The sequence below is a fragment of the Canis lupus genome, chromosome 22 (assembly GCF_003254725.2).
Source record: "Canis lupus dingo isolate Sandy chromosome 22, ASM325472v2, whole genome shotgun sequence".
Classification (NCBI taxonomy): Eukaryota; Metazoa; Chordata; class Mammalia; order Carnivora; family Canidae; genus Canis; species Canis lupus.
The window spans coordinates 60,208,518-60,216,740 of NC_064264.1; the positions used below are offsets into that span (position 1 = coordinate 60,208,518).

Consider the following 8,223-nt stretch of genomic DNA (forward strand, 5'->3'; position numbering starts at 1 on the left):
CTCACATTGCACGTTACATATAACACATTCAGAGAGCAATGCAACGTGCAAGCATAACATACATAACATACATGTGTGATATGCATTGTACACGTGTAAACAGCATGCATGCATAACAACGCACCTCCACAGCATGTGTAATGCACACACAGGGCATGAACACACCTGCAGAACCTACCATAGTGTTAACACCTCCACTGTATTTTCACAAAGGAGGCTACACACACCATCGTTATACTTTGTGAGTGGTTGATTTGCTAAGTATCAGCTTCGGACGCATTCTTCCATTTTGGAAACCTTCAGGTCTGCTCTCCTGTACACATGTGCGCGCATCAGGACCACCTGGGACCAGCTTCTGGGCGCTGCTCACGGGAACACTGCTGAGTGGCGTCTCACCAGTGAGAAGCTTCCCTAGGTCATTGTCTTCCCGCCTCCTGGTTTCCCCAGAGCCCGCCCTCTACCCCAAGGGGCCCCTCCCACACACGCTGGGGGCCAGTCCTCTCTTTCTGGAAGCCACAAAGCCTTCTGCAGGAGTGAGAGCAGGCACTTACAGCCCCACCACAGTAATGAATTGCCCCTGTTAGCACTTGCAGCAAGGGTTCTGTATTGTGGCCAAGGAGCATAATGAGTGTGTCATGAAAGGAAAATAGTTTTAATTAAAGCTGCTAAGAACAGTGCCAAGAAAACCAAGGCTGGAACAGGGACCGGAGGCTCGCGCCACACCTGCTTCTGCTGCACAGGCGGGGTGAGCCGTGAAGCCAGGGACGGCCACAGGTCTGGATGGAGGTGGGGGGCATGCCCCCTCCCCCTCACATGACCCCGTTAAAGGGGCAGAGATTAGGGCTCATCATGGTGAGGATTCCTGTGCCCCATTCGTGGTCAAGGTGGGTTTCACCTTCTCTCCACTTTCCCTCCCTGGTCCCTGGATGAGGGCTGTCCTTTCAGAGACTTAGGTTTGTGCCCTGAGCACATTAGCAGTGCCCTTCCCGGCCCGTATGTCCACCGAGCCCACAGTGATGAGTGCAGTTTCTCCCTCCTTCTTCCAATGCTGGGGTCACCCAGAGAGAGGGGCTTGTGCTTCTAGTGGCATCTGGGGCTGTGGCCACCCCAGGAAGAACTTCTCATTTCTTTTACTAAGAGATTCTGAGATTTATGCACAGGCTTCTGGCCTCCGTGCAAGGACTTGGGGGACATCTGTCAACTGCAAATAGACCCTTGTGTGAGTTAACAAGACAAACTTGGGAGAAGGGACGGTGCAGGGACCCCCTGGGGGGCCGTGAGGTCATGGTGGTACCATCTCAGGAGCAACCGAGAGGATGCCAGGGCTCTGCTCACTGTGGTCCTGGGACCCCCAAGAGTTGGCATGGAAACCAGTGAGCCGGTTCCATCAGGACTGGGGCAGCAGGGAGGCACGAGGCCTGGCCGCCCCAGCCCGAGGCTCACCACGGGCACAGGGCAGTCAGTGCTTGCACTCGGCCATGTTCAGACCCACTCACGGCACAACTTTTATCCCAGGCTGCCACTGGTGATTTCAGTTGCTTTACTTTCATTAACTTTAAAAGACCCAGAGCATATTGGTAAAATACTCTCCCTGGTCACATCTACATGACCGGTTAACAGCCTACCCAATTACAAGAGGGGGTCCCGACCCCTCGCACCTGGTAATTAAAATTGCTAATTACCAGCAATTATCTGGCGGGGCTTTAGAGCCGAGAGAAACCATTTGACCCTTTGCCCACAGCGGGAACAATGTTTGCTGTCCATCCCAGAGCGGAGCAAAGCTGCCCCAGCCCCTGCCTATTAAGTGCCAGTAATAGGAAACCAACAAAAGAGCCGTGACATCTGTGGGGACGTCCGGGCCCAGGTCTGAGCACACAGGTGCTGGCGTGAGGCTGCCAGAGAGGGAGCCCCGAGCAGGAACATTTACCAATAATTAAGTGCCTGTGCTCGCTGCAGACTTAGCAGCCGGCCTCCGAGCCAAGACCAGGCCCCAGCCCTTGGGGAGTGACACATGATGCAGCCTTTTATCATGAGGGCTGCTTGGTCAAAGGCATTGGATGGGGATTTTTTTTTTTTTTTATCATCTCTTTAATGAATCTTGTCCCTGCTCAAGCAGAAGTGAAAGATGTAGAGTCTTTCATTCTGCAGGGAGGTGGGGCTCTCTACCATCCTTCTCAGAGGGCAGGGTTTGTTTGCACTGCTGCGTTGAAGTGGCCTTCAGAGGGGACTGGCTGTGCCCGGCTGCTGGGAAGAGGCCCTCTAGTTTCAGCTCCCGGAGGCTCTGGGTCCCCGCGGGGTCCTCCAGAGCCCTGCCTCTTTGCCCCAGGTCCCATCCAGCAGGTTCACATGCAGCCCGCACTCTCCTCCCTGCTACTTGTGGTTGAAATCGTCCTGGTATAGACGGAGGGGCCCAGGCAGGCAAGCTGCTTTGGGCAGAACGTCAGCACAGCCTGGAGGCTTACACGCCGGGCTTAGTGGCCGGCAGGGAGGGACACACAGGGAATTTCATGGCAGCCGAGGGCAGTGATGAGAAGGTTGGTGCCACATCTCCCTTTGGTCCTTCGTGAAAACATAAAGTAAAATAAAGTAGCATGAATTTTTAAAAATATGCATTCTGAAGAAAATATAAAAATAAAACAAATAAAATGAAATCCTTTATCCTGTGTATTTCAGTTCCTCACTTACACCACGCTTGGCAGGTCTCTCTGTCTCCCCGGGACCCAGGGGTCCACCCCAGGCTATCCTCAGAGTGTGGCCATTGGACTCCAGGTGTCCCAGCACCTTCTCAGGGGGTCAGTGAGGTCAGAGCTATTTCCACAACAATGTTCAGATGCTCCTGGCCTTTTCACTGCGTGGACATTTGCACAGATGCCCAAACACAGTGGCCGGTCAATTTGGGGAGCATCAGTGTGACCAAGGGCAGTGACACCCAGGGCAGTAATGTTGGTGTCACTGTGCTTGCCAGCACCCACTCAGAAGAAGGCAAGGAAAATGCCAGTTCCACTTAAAATGTGCTTAATGAGACAGTAAGAAGTATTAATTTTATTCAGTCTCAACCCACAAGAACCCGAGGCTGGCCTCCTCAGCAAGACACCCGTGCAGACTCACAGTTTCCATGCACAGAAGAACCGGCACCTGGCCGAATGCTCTGCGATCCCCATCTCGAAGTTCTTAATGATTTTTTTAAAACAAAGGTCCTGCATTTTCCTTTTGTACCAGATTCCACTAGTTCCATATCTGATGCAGAGTCAAGGTTTTTGTCTAATACTCTGTGATAAAAGTAGCAGCAGTGTGCGTGAAGCACACTTCCACCACACACCGAGAGCCATAGCTACCACGAGGATAAAGTGACGGTGCCAGGGTCTGAGTTCCAAGCTAAACTAGCCACTTTTTCATGGACCATCCCTCATTCTCCAAAGACTGGCCGGCAGTTCAGCTGGACATTCAGACATGGCTGTTTGGCAGAGTCATCTTCCCGGTGTGAGCCTGTCCCTTTAAGGAAAGTAGCTGAGAGTATTTGTCAACAGTAAAATTTGAGCTTTTATGCAAAAATTGAAGAAAATGGATCTATGACCCTGAGCTTGACAGATTCTTAACCTAAAGGCATTTCTGATGAGATCAATGGTGCATTGATGTATGGCGCCTTTTTTGACAGTGCACGAGGAAATGTGTCAACACTTGGAGATCCCCGTAGCCTTGTGCAAAATGGGCAAAAGATCCAGGCAAAGTGCAAGACAGAGTGATGGACTTTAATGTAACAGATTAGGAATGGTTCATTGACGTGGTTCTCAATTTCTTTTAAGAAACCAGCACATGTCACATTTTTGTGTAGCATCAAAGAAAATCCATGTTCACCTGAAAAGGCTGTTAAGATACCCTCCTTCTCAGGCTTTTGCAGGGATCAGTTGGTTAAGCTCAAGTCATGGTCTCAGGGTCCTGGGATCAAGTCCCACATTGGGCTCTCTGCTCAGCAAGGAGCCTGCTTCTTCTGCCTCCACCTCTTCCCCTGCTTGTGTTCTCAATCTCTCTCTCTCTCTCTCTCTCTCTCATTCTCTCTCTCTCTCTTTCTCAAGTAATTAATAAAATCTTAAAAAAATAAAAAATAAAATAAAAATACCCTTTTTCTTTCCAACCAGGTATTTGACCATTAGGTTCTGGCAATAGAAATACGGTGATTTACCTTCTCTCTACCTAATGCTGGTGGTATTTTCCAAATGAGTATATGTCATCTTAAAATTTTGTCTTACTTTTGCTGTAGAAAAATATACTATATCTGATTCTTAAAAGAATGAATACTTTCCAACCTAATCGAGCCAGAGGAGCTGACAAACTTGATATTATATCCCAAGCTCTGTAATGAGTTCTCTCCCAGACGCGGAGGAAAGCATGCAGGGTCTCTATGGTCATTCCTGAAAGAAACTGCCCTGGTTCTGAGAGGGAGCCTGGAATTGTGGAATTCTAGCTCTGACCCCTGAGCCCTGGGATATAAGGGCATAACTAAAAACGTTTCCCTCTGTATTAGAAACAAGGTGCTTTATTTATTTTTTTTTTGAGAATACATTATTTAATCCAATACATCCAAAATATTACCATGTCCAAGTATAATCAATACATAATTGCTGATGAGACATTTTACGTTATTACTGTTACTTTTATTTTTTTAAGATTTTATTTATTCATTTGAGACAGAGACAGAGAGAGCACAAGCAGGGGGGAGCAGCAGAGGGAGAGGGAAAGGCAGGCTCCCCACTGAGCAGGGAGTCCTGGAATCATGACCCGAGCCGAAGGCAGACCCTTAACCCCCTGAGCCACCCAGGCACCCCTCCTGTTGTTTTTATTACTGAGTCCTCTGATTTGGTACAAAGCCCTGTCCACCAGGCTCATGACACACAGTCATCAGTGGCCACTGTGTGAACACCACATGGTTCTGGCCAGGGAAGAAGCTGGTTTTAATCCGTGAGTGTCTCCACTATGCCACTGGACAGAGCTTTGCACATGGCCTGAAATCGGCTTGGGAGTCCATGTTGGGGGGGCCTCATGCTTTGCTCAGGCCAGTGGCCGATGCCCCACCTGCACCTGCACCTGCCCTGCACCTGCCTGCACCTGCGCAGCTCGTCCCTGGCCCTCCAGGCTGTCCTCTGTCCTCAGACCTCCAGCGGGACCCTAACCCAGTTTCCTCCCCACACTGCACACATGTAGACAGTTCTGGAGTCTGGGGGAAGAAATATCCAGCACCAGGGGCAGAAATCCTCCTCCCAAAGCCTCTGGCTGCCCCACCAGGATATGGCTCCCCCAGAGGCCAGCTTACCCAGGTTGTCCCAGACTGGCCCTCCAGGAAGAGCCACCCTCCTCTGGCCTGATTTCTGACCCATACGACCCCAGCCTGGGAGCCTCCAAAACATACCTGCCCTTCCCTCTCCCTGTCTCCTGACCAGGTCAGTACCTGAGTGTAGATTCAGTCTCCACAATAGCTTCTGCTTTTTAAACCATTTCTCTGTGATCCTATGGCTTCTGCTCTGGCTAGGTTGTCTGGTCTCTCTCTGGCTTCAGGCTGGTCCCCACCACTGGCCTCCTTGCCAACCATGTTACCACACTGGACTCAGGGGCCATCTGCCTACAACAGGACGTGGGGGCTATGGGGCCTCCCCAATCGCCAACTCCCTCACCAACCAGCCAGATCCTGAACCCTGGTGTCTAGGAACTTTGTGTTGGGCAACCCTATCTCTACCCCAGTGGCTGGTCACTGACAGACCCCAGCAGGGGGCTGGTGAGGCAGCCCTTCACCATGTACCCCTGCAGAGGGCCACCCCTTGCTGCCACCATCAGCGTCGCAGGGAGGAGAGCCAGCTGTGGGGAAGTGCCAGCAACGGCTGGAGGGGGAAGCACTGCCACGAGAGCCTGGGGCCCACCTCATTGAGCTTCCTCCACTGCGGCAGTGTCACAACTCCTAGACAAGTCACTTCACATCTCTGCAGCGCGGCCTCATCCTCGTCTGTGAGATCCTGCTGTGGGATTGCTGCGTAGGTCAGAGACAATACATGTGAGGGAACTAACACAGCGCTGGGCTCTCCAAACTGACCAGGAAACAGTGTCAGCAGACCCAACCGTTCCCAGCACCGTGGGTCCCCTGCTGCTACCAACCCGTGTGTGTGTATGTGTGTGCATGTGTATACATGTGTGTGCATGTGCATGAGTGCGTGTGTGCACACATATGCGTGTGAGTGTGTGTATGTGTGGGTGCATGTGTATACATGTGTGCACATGAATGTGGATTGTGTACTGTGTACATGTGTGCACATGTGTGTGCACGTGGGGGAGAAACAGATACAAATAAACAAGTAACTATTATCTATACCTGTGATGATTGATTTTATGTGTCAGCTTGGCTGGGCTCAGAGGTACCAGCGGGCTGGTGCATCTTCAAGGGAGTTTCTGGAAGAGGCAAGCATCCGCATTGCTAGGCTGAATGAGGAGATGTCCTCACTCAGGTGACCCCGTCCAGTCCATGGGAGACCCTAAGGAATGAACAGGCAGAGGAAGGGCATCTGGGCTCCACCTTGGGTGGGACACCCGTCTCCTCCTGGCCCTGGACATCGGCACCTCTGGTTTTCCGGCCCTCAGGTTTGGACCGGGACCTCCCCTGGCCCCCGGCGGCCCTAGGGCTGCAGCTTGCAGATGGCAGGTGCTGGGGCTTGGCCTCCATGACCACCTGAGTCTGTTCCTCTAGCAAAGCTCTTCCTGCTCATCACTGCGCATCCATGGTCCCATTTCTCAGAGCACGCGGTTAAGAGACATGCATTTTCTAAATGATTCCTTTCTCCCGTGTGGCACGCCGTAGTTTCCCTTCTGGCTAAATGTACATTTTATTTTACATATTTTACTAAAATTCCTCTAGTTTAAGTTCCAGAAGCCATGGGACCTCTATTGCCACAGAGGCTGCCTGCAAAACATTCCTTTTTTCTTTTCTTTCCTTTTTTTTTTTCTTTCTCCCAGCTCAGACTTCCAAAACGTGAGTCCAGATGAGACACACATGCACTCTCTTTTCACTCCCTTCCCTTCTAGCAACGAGACTCCTGAATGGGGGGTCTCATTGAGGACCCAGGACTCCTCAGGACTTCTGTCCCCCTACAAACGAGCATGCACGCATGGACAAGCACAGGCGGACGCTGCTGCCTGTGCTCAGGATCCTGATGTTGACTCAGTTCTCCAGGGACAAGCTGATCTGAAGGTCGGGACTGTGCCGATGGCCTCTGTGAACCAAAAGAAGCTCCCAGGGCCGTTGCACCCAGAGCAAGCGCTGCAGGTGGGCGAGCCTCCTTACAATCTCCCTAAAGATAATGAAGCGATTTGTTCAAGTACCGCTGATGCATCACGTGACAGGCTCTACAAGGAGCTCGGTGACCTTGCCTAATTAGCCCTGTAAGAAACCAGAGCTTCTTCCCCCAAACCGGTTCTCAGCACTGTCCCCTTCCCAATGCCCACGTCAGAGATGCTGAGAAGAGCGGCAGGAAGGGTGACAGAAAGAAATCTAAAATGCCTCCGACATCTGCAAGTCCTGGGAGGAAGTCCCCTCCCGCTCTCCATGGGGCCTCCTGCCCTGCTCCAGACCCACACTTTTCCATCGCCACCAACAAGGCGCTTTTCTTTCCAGTGGGGAAATCCGACACTCGCTCCTCCCAGCACGGGAACAAAATGGGCAACCGGTTCCATTTCAAACTGGGAGCTTCCTGTGGCCGCCCCTGGGATCTGCCGGTTTGCTTATTTTCTGGAGTCACTGTGGTGACATTATGACCACAGTCTTGGTGAGGGGATGATCTCGGCGTCGGGGCCTTTTTAAACTGTGGTAAAAAGCACACACCACGAAGATGACCACGAAGCCATTTGTAAGCGAGCAGCACCTGCAGTGGCAGCGCCACACAAGCTGCCGGAGTGTTTCCATCCTGCAGGGCGGACACTCGGAGCGCCACGAACCACAGGTACCTCACCCTCCGCGCCCCGGGGCAGCCATGCAAGGCCAAGTTTCTGACATTATCAAGAAAGGTTTAATGATAGAATCCAGAAAGAAATCAAGCTCTGAGCAGAGGAAGTAGGGCTCCGAAGAAGAGCAAGGGCGGGCCGAGGAAGGGCACCGCCCACCACCCGGAGGTCTGTGCGCAAGCCCACCAAGACCCCCGCAACCACGTCACCAGCGTGGGCTGCTTCCCTGGACCCCAGACCTAATCC

At 52.0% G+C, this 8,223-nt stretch overlaps 1 long non-coding RNA gene across 1 annotated transcript; it reads right to left on the bottom strand.

Annotated features, from left to right (window-relative positions):
* Positions 1 to 2,141: 2,141 nt before the first annotated feature.
* Positions 2,142 to 6,909, bottom strand: LOC112656101 (uncharacterized). Its single transcript, XR_003134117.3, has 3 exons — positions 6,356 to 6,909; positions 5,910 to 6,016; positions 2,142 to 2,559 (listed from the first exon to the last, which is right to left on the bottom strand). It is a non-coding gene; the product is annotated as an uncharacterized LOC112656101 (long non-coding RNA).
* Positions 6,910 to 8,223: the final 1,314 nt, after the last annotated feature.